The sequence below is a fragment of the Channa argus genome, unplaced genomic scaffold (assembly GCF_033026475.1).
Source record: "Channa argus isolate prfri unplaced genomic scaffold, Channa argus male v1.0 Contig004, whole genome shotgun sequence".
Lineage (NCBI taxonomy): Eukaryota > Metazoa > Chordata > Actinopteri > Anabantiformes > Channidae > Channa > Channa argus.
The window spans coordinates 1580141-1605756 of record NW_027125223.1 but is presented as its reverse complement, the minus strand read 5'-3'; positions in this window follow the sequence as shown (position 1 = coordinate 1605756).

Here is a 25616-nt window from a genome sequence, read left to right as displayed (position 1 = left end):
CTTGATTTCTGGCTAAATAAAAGCTGTTGCAATGATATTTCCATGCTGAACTGAGTTGTTCTGGGTCAAATATGAAGGCAAACCCACTTTCCCTTCAGTATTTTGCTACAATTGGCAGAAATCACCTTATTTGGCCTGAAAATGCTTTAAGGGAAGTTAAGGGAATAGTAGGCTCAACAGAACTATGGCTCTTAGTCAGCCTGGCTACAGTGCTGAACAGAAACCGGGGGTTGTTCTTGTTTTCTTCTATTAATGATGAATAATATGCTGTTCTGGCATCACTGAGAGCTTTTTTGTACGTTTTTAAACTATTTTTCCAGGCTAAATGAGATTCTTCTAACTTTCTGGAACGCCACTTCCTTTCTAACTTTCGTGTTTCCTGTTTTAAGTTGCGTGTTTGTGAACTATACCATGGAGATCGCCTCTGCTGATTTACTGCCTTCTTTTTTAGAGGGGCAACACTATCGAGTATTGTACGTAGTGAGGCTGCAGAATTGTCAACAAGATAATCTACTTGTGCAGGAGTAACATTAAGGAGACTACTTCCCATTGTATTAACATATGGTGAAGCAAATGATGAAGAAATAATTTCTTTAAATTTGTTGACAGCTTTTTCACTTAAGCATCTGCTATAGTGGAATTTTTCCCTAACTGCTATATAGTCCGTTATTGTAAATTCAAATGTTATTAAAAAATGGTCAGACAGAAGAGAGTTGTGAGGACATATTGTTAAATTATCCGTTTCAATTCCATACGTAAGGACAAGGTCTAACGTGTGACTAAAACAGTGAGTGGGTTTATTTACATTTTGGGAAAAACCAATTGAATCTAATAATGAATTAAACGCAGTGCTCAGGCAGTTACTGTCAGCATCTACATGAATGTTAAAGTCACCCACTATAATGACTTTATCTGTACTAAGCACTAAATCAGCTAGAAAATCAGAAAATTCAATCAAAAACTCTGAATAAGGGACTGGAGGACGGTACACGATAACAAATAATAGTGGTTTTTGAGTTTTCCAGTTTGGGTGTGAAAGGCTAAGAGTAAGGCTCTCAAATGAGTTATAACTATGTTTAGGTCTAGGGTTTATTGATAAGCTACAATGGAAGATTGCTGCAACTCCTCCACCTCGGCCTGTGCTTCTAGGAACATGATAATTAATATGGCTTGGGGGGGTTGACTCATTTAGACTGACATATTCTTCCTGCTGCAACCAAGTTTCAGTGAGACAAAATAAATCGAATTGATGATCGCTTATTAAGTCATTTACTAACAGAGATTTAGAAGAGAGAGATCTGATATTTAATAATCCACATTTAATAGTTTTGGGGTTTTGTTCTGTAAGAGGAGTAGTCTTAACTTTTATTAGGTTATTATGATTAACTCCTCTTGTTGTCATATTTACTTTATGTAATTTAGGTCGGGGAACAGACAGTCTCTATAGGTATGTGGGAGTTGTGGGGGGGTGACGGTTGTAAGGATACTGCAGAGAGGCGTGTAGGACTGGATCTCTGCATCCTAGGCTCAACTCTGGATTGTCATACTTTTGGTTGTCTAATAAAACCAGCCATATTTCTGGATAAGAAAGCTGCACCATCTAAAGTAGGATGGATGCCATCTCTCCTAATCAGCCTAGGTTTTCCCCAAAAACGTTTCCAATTGTCTATGTAGCCCACATCGTTTGCTGGACACCACCTAGACAGCCAGCGGTTGAATGACGACATGCGGGTGTACATGTCGTCACTGGTCAGATTTGGCAGGGGACCAGAGAAAATTACGGAGTCCGACATTGTTTTTGCAAAGTTACACACCGATTCAACATTCATTTTAGTGACCTCCGATTTACGTAATCGGGCGTCATTAACTCCCACGTGAATAATAATATTACTGTATTTACGTTTATCCTTAGCCAGGAGTTTCAAATATGATTCAACGTCGCCCGCTCTGGCCCCAGGAAGACATTTGACTATGGCCGCTGGAGTCTCTAACTTCACGTTTCTGACTATGGAGCTGCCAATTACCAGAGTTGGTTTCTCAGCGGGTGTGTCGCTGAGTGGGGAAAATCGATTAGAAACATGAACCGACTGGTGGTGAACCTCGGGCGTCTGTTTAGCATTAGATCTCTTACGAACCGTCACCCAGCCGGACTGGCTTCCCGGCTGCTCGGGAACTGCCGGGGGACAGCTAGCAGGGGCTACGCTAGGTCGGCCCGCACCAGCTACCGGGGCCTGACTAGCGGAGTTGTTTTCCATGGTGCGGAGCCGTGCTTCCAATTCCGTGAACCTCGCCTCCAAAGCTGCAAAAACCTTACACTTATTACATATACCATTATCACTAAAGGAGGCAGAGGAAAAACTGAACATGAGACACACCGAGCAAGTGAGAGAAGGAGAGACAGAGGGAGACAGAGAAGCCATTGCTAATGTTTAACTGCTAAGCTAGCGAAGCTAATATAAGTGAAATGTGGAATTTGTAAACTTTAGCTGGTTATGTTTTGCAAAAGCAGGTGCTTGTGCAATACAAGCGTATGTTACGACTAAGTATTAATTCTTGTGTGAAGAAATCACTTATTTAAGTAAAAATAACAGCTACAATTAATCAGTAAACAGTCTTTCGGTAGAAACCCAAGAGTGTGCAGAAACAGGAAGTGACGCAATACGCTTACCGCAAATCTGGATGGTCCACAATTACATTCTCCATTATCATGTAACCCACAGCTGAAGCGCATAAAAACTTACAATCTTGATTTCTGGCTAAATAAAACCTGTTGTAATGATATTAAAATGCTGAACTGAGTTGTTCTGGGTCAAATATGAAGGCAAACCCACTTTCCTGTCAGTATTTTGCTGCAATTGGCAGAAACAAGCATATTTGCTCATTCGGCCTAAAAAACTTCCACTCTTGATTTCTGGCTAAAAAAAAACTGTTGCAATGATATTTCCATGCTGAACTGAGTTGTTCCGGGTCAAATATGAAGGCAAACCCACTTTCCCTTCAGTATTTTGCTGCAATTGGCAGAAATCAGCTTATTTGGCCTGAAAATGCTTTTAAGCGCATAAAAATCTTCCACTCTTGATTTCTGGCTAAATAAAAGCTGTTGCAATGACATTTCCATGCTGAATTGCATTTTTCTGGGTCAAATATGAAGGCAAACCCACTTTCCTTTCAGTATTTTGCTACAATTGGCAGAAACAAGCATATGTGCTCATTCGGCCTGACAATGCTTTTAAGCGCATAAAAACTTACAATCTTGATTTCTGGCTAAATAAAAGGTGTTGCAATGATATTTCCATGCTGAACTGAGTTGTTCTGGGTCAAATATGAAGGCAAACCCACCTTCCTTTCAGTATTTTGCTGCAATTGGCAGAAACAAGCATATTTGCTCATTCGGCCTAAAAAACTTCCACTCTTGATTTCTGGCTAAATAAAAGGTGTTGCAATGATATTTCCATGCTGAACTGAGTTGTTCTGGGTCAAATATGAAGGCAAACTCACTTTCCCTTCAGTATTTTGCTGAAATTGGCAGAAATCAGCTCATTTGGCCTGAAAATGCTTTTAAGCGCATAAAAACGTATACTCTTGATTTCTGGCTAAATAAAAGCTGTTGTAATGATATTTAAATGCTGAACTGAGTTGTTCTGGGTCCAATATGAAGGCAAACCCACTTTCCCTTCAGTATTTTGCTGCAATTGGCAGAAATCAGCTTATTTGGCCTGAAATTGCTTTTAAGCGCATAAAAATCTTCCACTCTTGATTTCTGGCTAAATAAAAGCTGTTGCAATGACATTTACATGCTGAATAGCATTTTTCTGGGTCAAATATGACGGCAAACCCACTTTCCTTTCAGTATTTTGCTGCAATTGGCAGAAATCAGCTCATCTGGCCTGAAAATGCTTTTAAGCGCATAAAAACTTACAATCTTGATTTCTGGCTAAATAAAAGCTGTTGCAATGACATTTCCATGCTGAATTGCATTTTTCTGGGTCAAATATGAAGGCAAACCCACATTGCTTTCAGTATTTTGCTGCAATTGGCAGAAACAAGCATATGTGCTCATTCGGCCTGAAAATGCTTTTAAGCGCATAAAAACTTACACTCTTGAGTTCTGGCAAAATAAAAGCTGTTGTAATGATATTTAAATGCTGAACTGAGTTGTTCTGGGTCAAATATGAAGGCAAACCCACTTTCCTGTCAGTATTTTGCTTCAATTGGCAGAAATCAGCTCATCTGGCCTGAAAATGCTTTTAAGCGCATAAAAACTTACAATCTTGATTTCTGGCTAAATAAAAGCTGTTGCAATGACATTTCCATGCTGAATTGCATTTTTCTGGGTCAAATATAAAGGCAAACCCACATTGCTTTCAGTATTTTGCTTCAATTGGCAGAAACAAGCATATGTGCTAATTCGGCCTGAAAATGCTTTTAAGCGCATAAAAACTTACAATGTTGATTTCTGGCTAAATAAAAGCTGTTGTAATGATATTTAAATGCTGAACTGAGTTGTTCTGGCTCAAATATGGAGGTAAACCCACTTTCCTGTCAGTATTTTGCTGCAATTGGCAGAAACAAGCATATTTGCTCATTCGGCCTAAAAAACTTCCACTCTTGATTTCTGGCTAAATAAAAGGTGTTGCAATGATATTTCCATTCTGAACTGAGTTGTTCTGGGTCAAATATGAAGGCAAACCCACCTTCCTTTCAGTATTTTGCTGCAATTGGCAGAAATCAGCTCATTTGGCCTGAAAATGGTTTTAAGCGCATAAAAATCTTCCACTCTTGATTTCTGGCTAAATAAAAGCTGTTGCAATGATATTTCCATGCTGAACTGAGTTGTTCTGGGTCAAATATGAAGGCAAACCCACTTTCCCTTCAGTATTTTGCTACAATTGGCAGAAATCACCTTATTTGGCCTGAAAATGCTTTAAGGGAAGTTAAGGGAATAGTAGGCTCAACAGAACTATGGCTCTTAGTCAGCCTGGCTACAGTGCTGAACAGAAACCGGGGGTTGTTCTTGTTTTCTTCTATTAATGATGAATAATATGCTGTTCTGGCATCACTGAGAGCTTTTTTGTACGTTTTTAAACTATTTTTCCAGGCTAAATGAGATTCTTCTAACTTTCTGGAACGCCACTTCCTTTCTAACTTTCGTGTTTCCTGTTTTAAGTTGCGTGTTTGTGAACTATACCATGGAGATCGCCTCTGCTGATTTACTGCCTTCTTTTTTAGAGGGGCAACACTATCGAGTATTGTACGTAGTGAGGCTGCAGAATTGTCAACAAGATAATCTACTTGTGCAGGAGTAACATTAAGGAGACTACTTCCCATTGTATTAACATATGGTGAAGCAAATGATGAAGAAATAATTTCTTTAAATTTGTTGACAGCTTTTTCACTTAAGCATCTGCTATAGTGGAATTTTTCCCTAACTGCTATATAGTCCGTTATTGTAAATTCAAATGTTATTAAAAAATGGTCAGACAGAAGAGAGTTGTGAGGACATATTGTTAAATTATCCGTTTCAATTCCATACGTAAGGACAAGGTCTAACGTGTGACTAAAACAGTGAGTGGGTTTATTTACATTTTGGGAAAAACCAATTGAATCTAATAATGAATTAAACGCAGTGCTCAGGCAGTTACTGTCAGCATCTACATGAATGTTAAAGTCACCCACTATAATGACTTTATCTGTACTAAGCACTAAATCAGCTAGAAAATCAGAAAATTCAATCAAAAACTCTGAATAAGGGACTGGAGGACGGTACACGATAACAAATAATAGTGGTTTTTGAGTTTTCCAGTTTGGGTGTGAAAGGCTAAGAGTAAGGCTCTCAAATGAGTTATAACTATGTTTAGGTCTAGGGTTTATTGATAAGCTACAATGGAAGATTGCTGCAACTCCTCCACCTCGGCCTGTGCTTCTAGGAACATGATAATTAATATGACTTGGGGGGGTTGACTCATTTAGACTGACATATTCTTCCTGCTGCAACCAAGTTTCAGTGAGACAAAATAAATCGAATTGATGATCGCTTATTAAGTCATTTACTAACAGAGATTTAGAAGAGAGAGATCTGATATTTAATAATCCACATTTAATAGTTTTGGGGTTTTGTTCTGTAAGAGGAGTTGTCTTAACTTTTATTAGGTTATTATGATTAACTCCTCTTGTTGTCATATTTACTTTATGTAATTTAGGTCGGGGAACAGACACAGTCTCTATAGGTATGTGGGAGTTGTGGGGGGGTGACGGTTGTAAGGACACTGCAGAGAGGCGTGTAGGACTGGATCTCTGCATCCTAGGCTCAACTCTGGATTGTCATACTTTTGGTTGTTTAATAAAACCAGCCATATTTCTGGATAAGAAAGCTGCACCATCTAAAGTAGGATGGATGCCATCTCTCCTAATCAGCCTAGGTTTTCCCCAAAAACGTTTCCAATTGTCTATGTAGCCCACATCGTTTGCTGGACACCACCTAGACAGCCAGCGGTTGAATGACGACATGCGGGTGTACATGTCGTCACTGGTCAGATTTGGCAGGGGACCAGAGAAAATTACGGAGTCCGACATTGTTTTTGCAAAGTTACACACCGATTCAACATTCATTTTAGTGACCTCCGATTTACGTAATCGGGCGTCATTAACTCCCACGTGAATAATAATATTACTGTATTTACGTTTATCCTTAGCCAGGAGTTTCAAATATGATTCAACGTCGCCCGCTCTGGCCCCAGGAAGACATTTGACTACGGCCGCTGGAGTCTCTAACTTCACGTTTCTGACTATGGAGCTGCCAATTACCAGAGTTGGTTTCTCAGCGGGTGTGTCGCTGAGTGGGGAAAATCGATTAGAAACATGAACCGACTGGTGGTGAACCTCGGGCGTCTGTTTAGCATTAGATCTCTTACGAACCGTCACCCAGCCGGACTGGCTTCCCGGCTGCTCGGGAACTGCCGGGGGACAGCTAGCAGGGGCTACGCTAGGTCGGCCCGCACCAGCTACCGGGGCCTGACTAGCGGAGTTGTTTTCCATGGTGCGGAGCCGTGCTTCCAATTCCGTGAGCCTCGCCTCCAAAGCTGCAAAAACCTTACACTTGTTACATATACCATTATCACTAAAGGAGGCAGAGGAAAAACTGAACATGAGACACACCGAGCAAGTGAGAGAAGGAGAGACAGAGGGAGACAGAGAAGCCATTGCTAATGTTTAACTGCTAAGCTAGCAAAGCTAATATAAGCGAAATGTGGAATTTGTAAACTTTAGCTGGTTATGTTTTGCAAAAGCAGGTGCTTGTGCAATACAAGCGTATGTTACGACTAAGTATTAATTCTTGTGTGAAGAAATCACTTATTTAAGTAAAAATAACAGCTACAATTAATCAGTAAACAGTCTTTCGGTAGAAACCCAAGAGTGTGCAGAAACAGGAAGTGACGCAATACGCTTACCGCAAAAATCAAAGAGCTGAAGTGTTGGTGCAGTGCGCATAAAAACTTACAATCTTGATTTCTGGCTAAATAAAACCTGTTGTAATGATATTTAAATGCTGAACTGAGTTGTTCTGGTTCAAATATGAAGGCAAACCCACTTTCCCTTCAGTATTTTGCTACAATTGGCAGAAATCAACTCATTCGGCCTGAAAATGGTTTTAAGCGCATAAAAACTTCCACTCTTGATTTCTGGCTAAATAAAAGCTGTTGCAATAATATTTCCATGCTGAACTGAGTTGTTTTGGGTAAAATATGAAGGCAAACCCACTTTCCTTTCCGTATTTTGCTACAATTGGCAGAAATCAGCTCATTTGGCCTGAAAATGCTTTTAAGCGCATAAAAACTTACAATCTTGATTTCTGGCTAAATAAAAGCTGTTGTAATGATATTTAAATGCTTAACTGAGTTGTTCTGGGTCAAATATGAAGGCAAACCCACTTTCTCGTCAGTATTTTGCTACAATTGGCAGAAATCAGCTCATTCGGCCTGAAATTGCTTTTAAGCGCATAAAAACTTACAATCTTGATTTCTGACTAAATAAAAGCTGTTGCAATGATATTTTCATGCTGAACTGAGTTGTTCTGGGTCAAATATGAAGGCAAACCCACTTTCCCTTCAGTATTTTGCGACAATTGGCAGAAACAAGCATATTTGTTCATTCGGCCGAAAAATGCTTTTAAGCGCATAAAAACTTACACTCTTGATTGCTGACTAAATAAAAGCTGTTGCAATGATATTTCCATGCTGAACTGAGTTGTTCTGGGTCAAATATGAAGGCAAACCCACTTTCCTTTCAGTATTTTGCTACAATTGGCAGAAATCAGCTCATTCGGCCTGAAAATGGTTTTAAGCGCATAAAAACTTCCACTCTTGATTTCTGGCTAAATAAAAGCTGTTGCAATGATATTTCCATGCTGAACTGAGTTGTTCTGGGTCAAATATGAAGGCAAACCCACTTTCCCTTCAGTATTTTGCTGCAATTGGCAGAAACAAGCATATTTGCTCATTCGGCCTAAAAAACTTCCACTCTTGATTTCTGGCTAAATAAAAGCTGTTGCAATAATATTTCCATGCTGAACTGAGTTGTTCTGGGTCAAATATGAAGGCAAACCCACTTTCCCTTCAGTATTTTGCTGCAATTGGCAGAAATCAGCTTATTTGGCCTGAAAATGCTTTTAAGCGCATAAAAACTTAAACTCCTTATTTCTGACTAAATAAAAGCTTTTGCAATAATATTTAAATGCTGAACTGAGTTGTTCTGGGTTAAAGATGAAGGCAAACCCACTTTCCCTTCAGTATTTTGCTGCAATTGGCAGAAATCAGCTCATTTGGCCTGAAAATGCTTTTAAGCGTATAAAAACTTACAATCTTCATTTCTGGCTAAATAAAAGCTGTTGCAATGATATTTCCATGCTGAACTGAGTTGTTCTGGGTCAAATATGAAGGCAAACCCACTTTCCCTTCAGTATTTTGCTGCAATTGGCAGAAACAAGCATATTTGCTCATTCGGCCTAAAAAACTTCCACTCTTGATTTCTGGCTAAATAAAAGCTGTTGCAATAATATTTCCATGCTGAACTGATTTGGTATGCGTCAAATGTGAAGAAAAACCCACTTTCCTTTCCGTATTTTGCTACAATTGGCAGAAATCAGCTCATTTGGCCTGAAAATGCTTTTAGGCGCATAAAAACTTAAACTCCTTATTTCTGGCTAAATAAAAGATGTTGCAATGATATTTCCATGCTGAACTGAGTTGTTCTGGGTCAAATATTAAGGCAAACCGACTTTCCTTTCAGTATTTTGCTGCAATTGGCAGAAACAAGCATATGTGCTCATTCGGCCTGAAATTGCTTTTAAGCGCATAAAAACTTACAATCTTGATTTCTGGCTAAATAAAAGCTGTTGTAATGATATTTAAATTATGAACTGAGTTGTTCTGGGTCAAATATGAAGGCAAACCCACTTTCCTTTCCGTATTTTGCTACAATTGGCAGAAATCAGCTCATTCGGCCTGAAAATGCGTTTAAGCGCAAAAAAACCTAAAACTCCTTATTTCTGGCTAAATAAAAGATGTTGCAATGATATTTCCATGCTGAACTGAGTTATTCTGGGTCAAATATGAAGGCAAACCCACTTTCCTTTCAGTATTTTGCTACAATTGGCAGAAATCAGCTCATTCGGCCTGAAAATGGTTTTAAGCGCATAAAAACTTCCACTCTTGATTTCTGGCTAAATAAAAGCTGTTGCAATGATATTTCCATGCTGAACTGAGTTGTTCTGGGTCAAATATGAAGGCAAACCCACTTTCCCTTCAGTATTTTGCTGCAATTGGCAGAAACAAGCATATTTGCTCATTCGGCCTAAAAAACTTCCACTCTTGATTTCTGGCTAAATAAAAGCTGTTGCAATAATATTTCCATGCTGAACTGAGTTGTTCTGGGTCAAATATGAAGGCAAACCCACTTTCCCTTCAGTATTTTGCTGCAATTGGCAGAAATCAGCTTATTTGGCCTGAAAATGCTTTTAAGCGCATAAAAACTTAAACTCCTTATTTCTGGCTAAATAAAAGCTTTTGCAATAATATTTAAATGCTGAACTGAGTTGTTCTGGGTTAAAGATGAAGGCCAACCTACTTTCCCTTCAGTATTTTGCTGCAATTGGCAGAAATCAGCTCATTTGGCCTGAAAATGCTTTTAAGCGCATAAAAACTTCCACTCTTGATTTCTGGCTAAATAAAAGCTGTTGCAATGATATTTCCATGCTGAATTGAGTTGTTCTGGGTCAAATATGAAGGCAAACCCACTTTCCCTTCAGTATTTTGCTGCAATTGGCAGAAATCAGCTCATTTGGCCTGAAAATGCTTTTAAGCGTATAAAAACTTACAATCTTCATTTCTGGCTAAATAAAAGCTGTTGCAATAATATTTCCATGCTGAACTGAGTTGTTCTGGGTCAAATATGAAGGCAAACCCATTTTCCTTTCAGTATTTTGCTGCAATTGGCAGAAACAAGCATATTTGCTCATTCGGCCTGAAAAACTTCCACTCTTTATTTCTGGCTAAATTAAAGATGTTGCAATGATATCTCAATGCTGAACTGAGTTGTTCTGGGTCAAATATGAAGGCAAAGCCACTTTCCTTTCAGTATTTTGCTACAATTGGCAGAAATCAGCATATTTGCTCATTTGGCCTGAAAAACTTCCACTCTTTATTTCTGAGTAAATTAAAGCTGTTGCAATGATATCTCAATGCTGAACTGAGTTCTTATGCATCAAATATGAAGGCAAACCCACTTTCCTTTCCGTATTTTGCTACAATTGGCAGAAATCAGCTCATTCGGCCTGAAAATGCTTTTAAGCGTATAAAAACTTAAACTCCTTATTTCTGGCTAAATAAAAGATGTTGCAATGATATTTCCATGCTGACCTGAGTTGTTCTGGGTCAAATATTAAGGCAAGCCCACTTTCCTTTCAGTATTTTGCTGCAATTGGCAGAAACAAGCATAAGTGCTCATTCGGCCTGAAAATGCTTTTAAGCGCATAAAAACTTACAATCTTGATTTCTGACTAAATAAAAGCTGTTGCAATGATATTTTCATGCTGAACGGAGTTGTTCTGGGTCAAATATGAAGGCAAACCCACTTTCCCTTCAGTATTTTGTGAAAATTGGCAGAAACAAGCATATTTGTTCATTCGGCCGAAAAATGCTTTTAAGCGCATAAAAACTTACACTCTTGATTTCTGGCTAAATAAAAGCTGTGGCAATGATATTTCCATGCTGAACTGAGTTGTTCTGGGTCAAATATGAAGGCAAACCCACTTTCCCTTCAGTATTTTGCTACAATTGGCAGAAATCAGCTCATTCGGCCTGACATTGGTTTTAAGCGCATATAAATTTCCACTCTTGATTTCTGACTAAATAAAAGCTGTTGCAATGATATTTTCATGCTGAACTGATTTGGTATGCGTCAAATATGAAGACAAACCCACTTTCCTTTCCGTAGTTTGCTACAATTGGCAGAAATCAGCTCATTTGGCCTGAAAATGCTTTTAGGCGCATAAAAACTTAAACTCCTTATTTCTGGCTAAATAAAAGATGTTGCAATGATATTTCCATGCTGAACTGAGTTGTTCTGGGTCAAATATGAAGGCAAGCCCACTTTCCTTTCAGTATTTTGCTACAATTGGCAGAAATCACCTTATTTGGCCTGAAAATGCTTTTAAGCGCATAAAAACTTACAATCTTGATTTCTGGCTAAATAAAAGCTGTTGTAATGATATTTAAATGCTGAACTGAGTTGTTCTGGGTCAAATATTAAGGCAAACCGACTTTCCTTTCAGTATTTTGCTGCAATTTTCAGAAACAAGCATATGTGCTCATTCGTGCCTGAAATTGCTTTTAAGCGCATAAAAACTTACAATCTTGATTTCTAGCTAAATAAAAGCTGTTGTAATGATATTTAAATTATGAACTGAGTTGTTCTGGGTCAAATATGAAGGCAAACCCACTTTCCTTTCCGTATTTTGCTACAATTGGCAGAAATCAGCTCATTCGGCCTGAAAATGCGTTTAAGCGCAAAAAAACTTAAACTCCTTATTTCTGGCTAAATAAAAGATGTTGCAATGATATTTCCATGCTGAACTGAGTTGTTCTGGGTCAAATATGAAGGCAAACCCACTTTCCTTTCAGTATTTTGCTACAATTGGCAGAAATCAGCTCATTCGGCCTGAAAATGGTTTTAAGCGCATAAAAACTTCCACTCTTGATTTCTGGCTAAATAAAAGCTGTTGCAATAATATTTCCATGCTGAACTGAGTTGTTCTGGGTCAAATATGAAGGCAAACCCATTTTCCTTTCAGTATTTTGCTGCAATTGGCAGCAACAAGCATATTTGCTCATTCGGCCTAAAAAACTTCCACTCTAGATTTCTGGCTAAATAAAAGCTGTTGCAATGATATTTCCATGTTGAATTGAGTTGTTCTGGGTCAAATATGAAGGCAAACCCACTTTCCCTTCAGGATTTTGCTGCAATTGGCAGAAATCAGCTCATTTGGCCTGAAAATGCTTTAAGCGCATAAAAACTTACAATCTTCATTTCTGGCTAAATAAAAGCTGTTGCAATAATGTTTCCATGCTGAACTGAGTTGTTCCGGGTCAAATATGAAGGCAAACCCATTTTCCTTTCAGTATTTTGCTGCAATTGGCAGAAAAAAGCATATTTGCTCATTCGGCCTGAAAAACTTCCAGGCAAACCCACTTTCCCTTCAGTATTTTGCTACAATTGGCATAAATCAGCTCATTCGGCCTGAAAATGCTTTTAAGCGTATAAAAACTTACACTCTTGATTTCTGGCTAAATAAAAGCTTTTGCAATAATATTTAAATGCTTAACTGAGTTGTTCTGGGTCAAAGATGAAGGCAAACCCACTTTCCCTTCAGTATTTTGCTGCAATTGGCAGAAATCAGCTCATTTGGCCTGAAAATGCTTTTAAGCACATAAAAACTTCCACTCTTGATTTCTAGCTCAATAAAAGCTGTTGCAATGATATTTCCATGTTGAATTGAGTTGTTCTGGGTCAAATATGAAGGCAAACCCACTTTCCCTTCAGGATTTTGCTGCAATTGGCAGAAATCAGCTCATTTGGCCTGAAAATGCTTTTAAGCGCATAAAAACTTACACTCTTGATTGCTGGCTAAATAAAAGCTGTTGCAATAATATTTCCATGCTGAACTGAGTTGTTCTGGGTCAAATATCAAGGCAAACCCATTTTCCTTTCAGTATTTTGCTGCAATTGGCAGAAACAAGCATATTTGCTCATTTAGCCTGAAAAACTTCCACTCTTTATTTCTGAGTAAATTAAAGCTGTTGCAATGATATCTCAATGCTGAACTGAGTTGTTATGCATCAAATATGAAGGCAAACCCACTTTCCTTTCCGTATTTTGCTACAATTGGCAGAAATCAGCTTATTCGGCCTGAAAATGCTTTTAAGCGTATAAAAACTTAAACTCCTTATTTCTGGCTAAATAAAAGATGTTGCAATGATATTTCCATGCTGACCTGAGTTGTTCTGGGTCAAATATTAAGGCAAGCCCACTTTCCTTTCAGTATTTTGCTGCAATTGGCAGAAACAAGCATAAGTGCTCATTGGGCCTGAAAATGCTTTTAAGCGCATAAAAACTTACAATCTTGATTTCTGACTAAATAAAAGCTGTTGCAATGATATTTTCATGCTGAACTGAGTTGTTCTGGGTCAAATATGAAGGCAAACCCACTTTCCCTTCAGTATTTTGCGACAATTGGCAGAAACAAGCATATTTGTTCATTCGGCCGAAAAATGCTTTTAAGCGCATAAAAACTTACACTCTTGATTTCTGGCTAAATAAAAGCTGTTGCAACAATATTTCCATGCTGAACTGAGTTGTTCTGGGTCAAATATGAAGGCAATCCCACTTTCCCTTCAGTATTTTGCTACAATTGGCAGAAATCAGCTCATTCGGCCTGAAAATGGTTTTAAGCGCATAAAAACTTAAACTCCTTATTTCTGGCTAAATAAAAGATGTTGCAATGATATTTCCATGCTGAACTGAGTTGTTCTGGGTCAAATATTAAGGCAAACCGACTTTCCTTTCAGTATTTTGCTGCAATTGGCAGAAACAAGCATATGTGCTCATTCGGCCTGAAAATGCTTTTAAGCGCATAAAAACTTACAATCTTGATTTCTGGCTAAATAAAAGCTGTTGTAATGATATTTAAATTATGAACTGAGTTGTTCTGGGTCAAATATGAAGGCAAACCCACTTTCCTTTCCGTATTTTGCTACAATTGGCAGAAATCAGCTCATTCGGCCTGAAAATGCGTTTAAGCGCAAAAAAACTTAAACTCCTTATTTCTGGCTAAATAAAAGATGTTGCAATGATATTTCCATGCTGAACTGAGTTGTTCTGGGTCAAATATGAAGGCAAACCCACTTTCTCGTCAGTATTTTGCTACAATTGGCAGAAATCAGCTCATTCGGCCTGAAATTGCTTTTAAGCGCATAAAAACTTCCACTCTTGATTTCTGGCTAAATAAAAGCTGTTGCAATGATATTTCCATGCTGAACTGAGTTGTTCTGGGTCAAATATTAAGGCAAACCCACTTTCCCTTCAGTATTTTGCTGCAATTGGCAGAAATCAGCTTATTTGGCCTGAAAATGCTTTTAAGCGCATAAAAACTTACAATCTTCATTTCTGGCTAAATAAAAGCTGTTGCAATAATATTTCCATGCTGAACTGAGTTGTTTTGGGTAAAATATGAAGGCAAACCCACTTTCCTTTCAGTATTTTGCGACAATTGGCAGAAACAAGCATATTTGTTCATTCGTCCGAAAAATGCTTTTAAGCGCATAAAAACTTCCACTCTTGAATGCTGACTAAATAAAAGCTGTTGCAATGATATTTCCATGCTGAACTGAGTTGTTCTGGGTCAAATATGAAGGCAAACCCACTGTCCTTTCAGTATTTTGCTACAATTGGCAGAAATCAGCTCATTCGGCCTGAAAATGGTTTTAAGCGCATAAAAACTTCCACTCTTGATTTCTGGCTAAATAAAAGCTGTTGCAATGATATTTCCATGCTGAACTGAGTTGTTCTGGGTCAAATATGAAGGCAAACCCATTTTCCTTTCAGTATTTTGCTGCAATTGGCAGAAACAAGTATATTTGCTCATTCGGCATGAAAAACTTCCACTCTTTATTTCTGGCTAAATTAAAGCTGTTGCAATGATATCTCAATGCTGAACTGAGTTGTTCTGGGTCAAATATGAAGGCAAACCCACTTTCCTTTCAGTATTTTGCTACAATTGGCAGAAATCAGCTCATTCGGCCTGAAAATGCTTTTAAGCGCATAAAAACTTACACTCTTGTTTTCTGGCTAAACAAAAGCTGTTGCAATGATATTTCAATGCTGAACTGAGTTGTTCTAGGTCAAATATGAAGGCAAACCCACTTTACCTTCAGTATTTTGCTGCAATTGACAGAAACAAGCATATTTGCTCATTCGGCCAGAAAATGCTTGTAAGCGCATATAAATTTACACTCTTGATTTCTGGCTAAATAAAAGCTGTTGCAATGATATTTCCATGCTGAATTGAGTTGTTCTGTGTCAAATATGAAGGCAAACCCACTTTCCTTTCAGTATTTTGCTACAATTGGCAGAAATCAGCTTATTTCGCCTGAAAATGCTTTTAAGCGCATAAAAATCTTCCACTCTTGATTTCTGGCTAAAAAAAAAGCTGTTGCAATTACATTTCCATAATGAATTGAGTTGTTCTGGTTCAAATATGAAGGCAAACCCACTTTCCTTTCAGTATTTTCCTTCAATTGGCAGAAATCAGCTCATTCGGCCTGAAAATGCGTTTAAGCGCAAAAAAACTTAAACTCCTTATTTCTGGCTAAATAAAAGATGTTGCAATGATATTTCCATGCTGAACTGAGTTGTTCTGGGTCAAATATGAAGGCAAACCCCCTTTCTCGTCAGTATTTTCCTACAATTGGCAGAAATCAGCTCATTCGGCCTGAAATTGCTTTTAAGCGCATAAAAACTTACAATCTTGATTTCTGACTAAATAAAAGCTGTTGCAATGATATTTTCATGCTGAACTGAGTTGTTCTGGGTCAAATATGAAGGCAAACCCACTTTCCCTTCAGTATTTTGCGACAATTGGCAGAAACAAGCATATTTGTTCATTCGGCCGAAAAATGCTTTTAAGCGCATTAAAACTTACACTCTTGATTGCTGACTAAATAAAAGCTGTTGCAATGATATTTCCATGCTGAACTGAGTTGTTCTGGGTCAAATATGAAGGCAAACCCACTGTCCTTTCAGTATTTTGCTACAATTGGCAGAAATCAGCTCATTCGACCTGAAAATGGTTTTAAGCGCATAAAAACTTCCACTCTTGATTTCTGGCTAAATAAAAGCTGTTGCAATGATATTTCCATGCTGAACTGAGTTGTTCTGGGTCAAATATGAAGGCAAACCCACTTTCCCTTCAGTATTTTGCTGCAATTGGCAGAAACAAGCATATTTGCTCATTCGGCCTAAAAAACTTCCACTCTTGATTTCTGGCTAAATAAAAGTTGTTGCAATAATATTTTCATGCTGAACTGAGTTATTCTGGGTCAAATATGAAGGCAAACCCACTTTCCCTTCAGTATTTTGCTGCAATTGGCAGAAATCAGCTTATTTGGCCTGAAAATGCTTTTAAGCGCATAAAAACTTAAACTCCTTATTTCTGGCTAAATAAAAGATGTTGCAATGACATTTCCATGCTGAACTGAGTTGTTCTGGGTCAAATATGAAGGCAAGCCCACTTTCCTTTCAGTATTTTGCTACAATTGGCATAAATCAACTCATTCGGCCTGAAAATGCTTTTAAGCGTATAAAAACTTACACTCTTGATTTCTGGCTAAATAAAAGCTTTTGCAATAATATTTAAATGCTGAACTGAGTTGTTCTGGGTTAAAGATGAAGGCAAACCCACTTTCCCTTCAGTATTTTGCTGCAATTGGCAGAAATCAGCTCATTTGGCCTGAAAATGCTTTTAAGCGCATAAAAACTTACAATCTTCATTTCTGGCTAAATAAAAGCTGTTGCAATAATATTTCCATGCTGAACTGAGTTGTTCTGGGTCAAATATGAAGGCAAACCCATTTTCCTTTCAGTATTTTGCTCCAATTGGCAGAAACAAGCATATTTGCTCATTCGGCATGAAAAACTTCCACTCTTTATTTCTGGCTAAATTAAAGCTGTTGCAATGATATTTCCATGCTGAACTGAGTTGTTCTGGGTCAAATATGAAGGCAAACCCACTTTCCTTTCCGTATTTTGCCACAATTGGCAGAAATCAGCTCATTCGGCCTGAAAATGCTTTTAAGCGCATAAAAACTTAAACTCCTTATTTCTGGCTAAATAAAAGATGTTGCAATGATATTTCCATGCTGAACTGAGTTGTTCTGGGTCAAATATGAAGGCAAACCCACTTTCCCTTTAGTATTTTGCGACAATTGGCAGAAACAAGCATATTTGTTTATTCGACCAAAAAATGCTTTTAAGCGCATAAAATCTTCCACTCTTGATTTCTGGCTAAAAAAAAGCTGTTGCAATGACATTTCCATGCTGAATTGAGTTGTTCTGGTTCAAATATGAAGGCAAACCCACTTTCCTTTCAGTATTTTCCTTCAATTGGCAGAAATCAGATCATTCGGCCTGAAAATGCTTTTAAGCGCATAAAAACTTACACTCTTGATTGCTGGCTAAATAAAAGCTGTTGCAATGATATTTAAATGCTGAACTGAGTTGTTCTGGGTCAAATATCAAGGCAAACCCATTTTCCTTTCAGTATTTTGCTGCAATTGGCAGAAACAAGCATATTTGCTCATTTAGTCTGAAAAACTTCCACTCTTTATTTCTGAGTAAATTAAAGCTGTTGCAATGATATCTCAATGCTGACCTGAGTTGTTCTGGGTCAAATATGAAGGCAATCCCACTTTCCCTTCAGTATTTTGCTACAATTGGCAGAAATCAGCTCATTCGGCCTGAAAATGGTTTTAAGCGCATAAAAACTTAAACTCCTTATTTCTGGCTAAATAAAAGATGTTGCAATGATATTTCCATGCTGAACTGAGTTGTTCTGGGTCAAATATTAAGGCAAACCGACTTTCCTTTCAGTATTTTGCTGCAATTGGCAGAAACAAGCATATGTGCTCATTCGGCCTGAAAATGCTTTTAAGCGCATAAAAACTTACAATCTTGATTTCTGGCTAAATAAAAGCTGTTGTAATGATATTTAAATTATGAACTGAGTTGTTCTGGGTCAAATATGAAGGCAAACCCACTTTCCTTTCCGTATTTTGCTACAATTGGCAGAAATCAGCTCATTCGGCCTGAAAATGCGTTTAAGCGCAAAAAAACTTAAACTCCTTATTTCTGGCTAAATAAAAGATGTTGCAATGATATTTCCATGCTGAACTGAGTTGTTCTGGGTCAAATATGAAGGCAAACCCACTTTCTCGTCAGTATTTTGCTACAATTGGCAGAAATCAGCTCATTCGGCCTGAAATTGCTTTTAAGCGCATAAAAACTTACAATCTTGATTTCTGACTAAATAAAAGCTGTTGCAATGATATTTTCATGCTGAACTGAGTTGTTCTGGGTCAAATATGAAGGCAAACCCACTTTCCCTTCAGTATTTTGCGACAATTGGCAGAAACAAGCATATTTGTTCATTCGTCCGAAAAATGCTTTTAAGCGCATAAAAACTTACACTCTTGATTGCTGACTAAATAAAAGCTGTTGAATGATATTTCCATGCTGAACTGAATTGTTCTGGGTCAAATATGAAGGCAAACCCACTGTCCTTTCAGTATTTTGCTACAATTGGCAGAAATCAGCTCATTCGGCCTGAAAATGGTTTTAAGCGCATAAAAACTTCCACTCTTGATTTCTGGCTAAATAAAAGCTGTTGCAATGATATTTCCATGCTGAACTGAGTTGTTCTGGGTCAAATATGAAGGCAAACCCACTTTCCCTTCAGTATTTTGCTGCAATTGGCAGAAACAAGCATATTTGCTCATTCGGCCTAAAAAACTTCCACTCTTGATTTCTGGCTAAATAAAAGTTGTTGCAATAATATTTCCATGCTGAACTGAATTGTTCTGGGTCAAATATGAAGGCAAACCCACTTTCCCTTCAGTATTTTGCTGCAATTGGCAGAAATCAGCTTATTTGGCCTGAAAATGCTTTTAAGCGCATAAAAACTTAAACTCCTTATTTCTGGCTAAATAAAAGATGTTGCAATGACATTTCCATGCTGAACTGAGTTGTTCTGGGTCAAATATGAAGGCAAGCCCACTTTCCTTTCAGTATTTTGCTACAATTGGCAGAAATCAGCTCATTCGGCCTGAAAATGCTTTTAAGCGTATAAAAACTTACACTCTTGATTTCTGGCTAAATAAAAGCTTTTGCAATAATATTTAAATGCTGAACTGAGTTGTTCTGGGTTAAAGATGAAGGCAAACCCACTTTCCCTTCAGTATTTTGCTGCAATTGGCAGAAATCAGCTCATTTGGCCTGAAAATGCTTTTAAGCGCATAAAAACTTCCACTCTTAATTTCTGGCTAAATAAAAGCTGTTGCAATGATATTTCCATGCTGAATTGAGTTGTTCTGGGTCAAATATGAAGGCAAACCCACTTTCCCTTCAGTATTTTGCTGCAATTGGCAGAAATCAGCTCATTTGGCCTGAAAATGCTTTTAAGCGCATAAAAACTTACAATCTTCATTTCTGGCTAAATAAAAGCTGTTGCAATAATATTTCCATGCTGAACTGAGTATTTCTCGGTCAAATATGAAGGCAAACCCATTTTCCTTTCAGTATTTTGCTGCAATTGGCAGAAACAACCATATTTGCTCATTCGGCATGAAAAACTTCCACTCTTTATTTCTGGCTAAATTAAAGCTGTTGCAATGATATCTCAATGCTGAACTGAGTTGTTCTGGGTCAAATATGAAGGCAAACCCACTTTCCTTTCAGTATTTTGCTACAATTGGCAGAAATCAGCTCATTCGGCCTGAAAATACTTTTAAGCGCATAAAAACTTACACTCTTGTTTTCTGGGTAAACAAAAGCTGTTGCAATGATATTTCAATGCTGAACTGAGTTGCTCTGGGTCAAATATGAAGGCAAACCCACTTTACCTTCAGTATTTTGCTGCAATTGACAGAAACAAGCATATTTGCTCATTCGGCCAGAAAATGCTTGTAAGCGCATATAAATTTACACTCTTGATTTCTGACTAAATAAAAGCTGTTGCAATGATATTTCCATGCTGAACTGAGTTGTTCTGGGTCAAATATTAAGGCAAACCCACTTTCCTTTCAGTATTTTGCTGCAATTGGCAGAAACAAGCATATGTGCTCATTCGGCCTGAAAATGCTTTTAAGCGCATAAAAACTTACAATCTTGATTTCTGGCTAAATAAAAGCTGTTGTAATGATATTTAAATGCTTAACTGAGTTGTTCTGGGTCAAATATGAAGGCAAACCCACTTTCCTTTCCGTATTTTGCTACAATTGGCAGAAATCAGCTCATTCGGCCTGAAAATACGTTTAAGCGCATAAAAGCTTAAACTCCTTATTTCTGGCTAAATAAAAGATGTTGCAATGATATTTCCATGCTGAACTGAGTTGTTCTGGGTCAAATATGAAGGTAAACCCACTTTCCCTTTAGTATTTTGCGACAATTGGCAGAAACAAGCATATTTGTTTATTCGGCCAAAAAATGCTTTTAAGCGCATAAAAACTTACACTCTTGATTTCTGGCTAAAGTAAAGCTGTTGCAATGATATTTCCATAATGAATTGAGTTGTTCTGGTTCAAATATGAAGGCAAACCCACTTTCCTTTCAGTATTTTGCTACAATTGGCAGAAATCAGCTTATTTCGCCTGAAAATGCTTTTAAGCGCATAAAAATCTTCCACTTTTGATTTCTGGCTAAAAAAAAAAGCTGTTGCAATTACATTTCCATAATGAATTGAGTTGTTCTGGTTCAAATATGAAGGCAAACCCACTTTCCTTTCAGTATTTTCCTTAAATTGGCAGAAATCAGCTCATTCGGCCTGAAAATGCGTTTAAGCGCAAAAAAACTTAAACTCCTTATTTCTGGCTAAATAAAAGATGTTGCAATGATATTTCCATGCTGATCTGAGTTGTTCTGGGTCAAATATGAAGGCAAACCCACTTTCTCGTCAGTATTTTCCTACAATTGGCAGAAATCAGCTCATTCGGCCTGAAATTGCTTTTAAGCGCATAAAAACTTACAATCTTGATTTCTGACTAAATAAAAGCTGTTGCAATGATATTTTCATGCTGAACTGAGTTGTTCTGGGTCAAATATGAAGGCAAACCCACTTTCCCTTCAGTATTTTGCGACAATTGGCAGAAACAAGCATATTTGTTCATTCGGCCGAAAAATGCTTTTAAGCGCATAAAAACTTACACTCTTGATTGCTGACTAAATAAAAGCTGTTGCAATGATTTTCCATGCTGAACTGAGTTGTTCTGGGTCAAATATGAAGGCAAACCCACTGTCCTTTCAGTATTTTGCTACAATTGGCAGAAATCAGCTCATTCGACCTGAAAATGGTTTTAAGCGCATAAAAACTTCCACTCTTGATTTCTGGCTAAATAAAAGCTGTTGCAATGATATTTCCATGCTGAACTGAGTTTTTCTGGGTCAAATATGAAGGCAAACCCACTTTCCCTTCAGTATTTTGCTGCAATTGGCAGAAACAAGCATATTTGCTCATTCGGCCTAAAAAACTTCCACTCTTGATTTCTGGCTAAATAAAAGTTGTTGCAATAATATTTCCATGCTGAACTGAGTTATTCTGGGTCAAATATGAAGGCAAACCCACTTTCCCTTCAGTATTTTGCTGCAATTGGCAGAAATCAGCTTATTTGGCCTGAAAATGCTTTTAAGCGCATAAAAACTTAAACTCCTTATTTCTGGCTAAATAAAAGATGTTGCAATGACATTTCCATGCTGAACTGAGTTGTTCTGGGTCAAATATGAAGGCAAGCCCACTTTCCTTTCAGTATTTTGCTACAATTGGCATAAATCAGCTCATTCGGCCTGAAAATGCTTTTAAGCGTATAAAAACTTACACTCTTGATTTCTGGCTAAATAAAAGCTTTTGCAATAATATTTAAATGCTGAACTGAGTTGTTCTGGGTTAAAGATGAAGGCAAACCCACTTTCCCTTCAGTATTTTGCTGCAATTGGCAGAAATCAGCTCATTTGGCCTGAAAATGCTTTTAAGCGCATAAAAACTTCCACTCTTAATTTCTGGCTAAATAAAAGCTGTTGCAATGATATTTCCATGCTGAATTGAGTTGTTCTGGGTCAAATATGAAGGCAAACCCACTTTCCCTTCAGTATTTTGCTGCAATTGGCAGAAATCAGCTCATTTGGCCTGAAAATGCTTTTAACCGCATAAAAACTTACAATCTTCATTTCTGGCTAAATAAAAGCTGTTGCAATAATATTTCCATGCTGAACTGAGTTGTTCTGGGTCAAATATGAAGGCAAACCCATTTTCCTTTCAGTATTTTGCTGCAATTGGCAGAAACAAGCATATTTGCTCATTCGGCATGAAAAACTTCCACTCTTTATTTCTGGCTAAATTAAAGCTGTTGCAATGATATCTCAATGCTGAACTGAGTTGTTCTGGGTCAAATATGAAGGCAAACCCACTTTCCTTTCAGTATTTTGCTACAATTGGCAGAAATCAGCTCATTCGGCCTGAAAATGCTTTTAAGCGCATAAAAACTTACACTCTTGTTTTCTGGCTAAACAAAAGCTGTTGCAATGATATTTCAATGCTGAACTGAGTTGTTCTGGGTCAAATATGAAGGCAAACCCACTTTACCTTCAGTATTTTGCTGCAATTGACAGAAACAAGCATATTTGCTCATTCGGCCAGAAAATGCTTGTAAGCGCATATAAATTTACACTCTTGATTTCTGGCTAAATAAAAGCTGTTGCAATGATATTTCCATGCTGAACTGAGTTGTTCTGGGTCAAATATGAAGGCAAACCCACTTTCCTTTCCGTATTTTGCCACAATTGGCAGAAATCAGCTCATTCGGCCTGAAAATGCTTTTAAGCGCATAAAAACTTAAACTCCTTATTTCTGGCTAAATAAAAGATGTTGCAATGATATTTCCATGCTGAACTGAGTTGTTCTGGGTCAAATATTAAGGCAAACCCACTTTCCTTTCAGTATTTTGCTGCAATTGGCAGAAACAAGCATATGTGCTCATTCGGCCTGAAAATGCTTTTAAGCGCATAAAAACTTACAATCTTGATTTCTGGCTAAATAAAAGCTGTTGTAATGATATTTAAATGCTTAACTGAGTTGTTCTGGGTCAAATATGAAGGCAAACCAACTTTCCTTTCCGTATTTTGCTACAATTGGCAGAAATCAGCTCATTCGGCCTGAAAATACGTTTAAGCGCATAAAAGCTTAAACTCCTTATTTCTGGCTAAATAAAAGATGTTGCAATGATATTTCCATGCTGAACTGAGTTGTTCTGGGTCAAATATGAAGGTAAACCCACTTTCCCTTTAGTATTTTGCGACAATTGGCAGAAACAAGCATATTTGTTTATTCGGCCGAAAAATGCTTTTAAGCGCATAAAAACTTACACTCTTGATTTCTGGCTAAAGTAAAGCTGTTGCAATGATATTTCCATGCTGAATTGAGTTGTTCTGTGTCAAATATGAAGGCAAACCCACTTTCCTTTCAGTATTTTGCTACAATTGGCAGAAATCAGCTTATTTCGCCTGAAAATGCTTTTAAGCGCATAAAAATCTTCCACTCTTGATTTCTGGCTAAAAAAAAAGCTGTTGCAATTACATTTCCATAATGAATTGAGTTGTTCTGGTTCAAATATGAAGGCAAACCCACTTTCCTTTCAGTATTTTCCTTCAATTGGCAGAAATCAGCTCATTCGGCCTGAAAATGCTTTTAAGCGCATAAAAACTTACACTCTTGATTGCTGGCTAAATAAAAGCTGTTGCAATGATATTTAAATGCTGAACTGAGTTGTTCTGGGTCAAATATGAAGGCAAACCCACTTTCCTTTCAGTATTTTGCTACAATTGGCAGAAATCAGCTCATTCGGCCTGAAAATGGTTTTAAGCGCATAAAAACTTCCACTCTTGATTTCTGGCTAAATAAAAGCTGTTGCAATGATATTTCCATGCTGAACTGAGTTGTTCTGGGTCAAATATGAAGGCAAACCCACTTTCCCTTCAGTATTTTGCTGCAATTGGCAGAAACAAGCATATTTGCTCATTCGGCCTAAAAAACTTCCACTCTTGATTTCTGGCTAAATAAAAGCTGTTGCAATAATATTTCCATGCTGAACTGAGTTGTTCTGGGTCAAATATGAAGGCAAACCCACTTTCCCTTCAGTATTTTGCTGCAATTGGCAGAAATCAGCTTATTTGGCCTGAAAATGCTTTTAAGCGCATAAAAACTTACAATCTTGATTTCTGGCTAAATAAAAGCTGTTGTAATGATATTTAAATTATGAACTGAGTTGTTCTGGGTCAAATATGAAGGCAACCCCACTTTCCTTTCCGTATTTTGCTACAATTGGCAGAAATCAGCTCATTCGGCCTGAAAATGCGTTTAACCGCAAAAAAACTTAAACTCCTTATTTCTGGCTAAATAAAAGATGTTGCAATGATATTTCCATGCTGAACTGAGTTGTTCTGGGTCAAATATGAAGGCAAACCCACTTTCTCATCAGTATTTTGCTACAATTGGCAGAAATCAGCTCATTCGGCCTGAAATTGCTTTTAAGCGCATAAAAACTTACAATCTTGATTTCTGACTAAATAAAAGCTGTTGCAATGATATTTCCATGCTGAACTGAGTTGTTCTGGGTCAAATATTAAGGCAAACCCACTTTCCCTTCAGTATTTTGCGACAATTGGCAGAAACAAGCATATTTGTTCATTCGTCCGAAAAATGCTTTTAAGCGCATAAAAACTTACACTCTTGATTGCTGACTAAATAAAAGCTGTTGCAATGATATTTCCATGCTGAACTGAGTTGTTCTGGGTCAAATATGAAGGCAAACCCACTGTCCTTTCAGTATTTTGCTACAATTGGCAGAAATCAGCTCATTCGGCCTGAAAATGCTTTTAAGCGCATAAAAACTTAAACTCCTTATTTCTGGCTAAATAAAAGCTGTTGCAATGATATTTCCATGCTGAACTGAGTTGTTCTGGGTCAAATATGAAGGCAAACCCACTTTCCCTTCAGTATTTTGCTGCAATTGGCAGAAACAAGCATATTTGCTCATTCGGCCTAAAAAACTTCCACTCTTGATTTCTGGCTAAATAAAAGTTTTTGCAATAATATTTCCATGCTGAACTGAGTTATTCTGGGTCAAATATGAAGGCAAACCCACTTTCCCTTCAGTATTTTGCTGCAATTGGCAGAAATCAGCTTATTTGGCCTGAAAATGCTTTTAAGCGCATAAAAACTTACAATCTTGATTTCTGGCTAAATA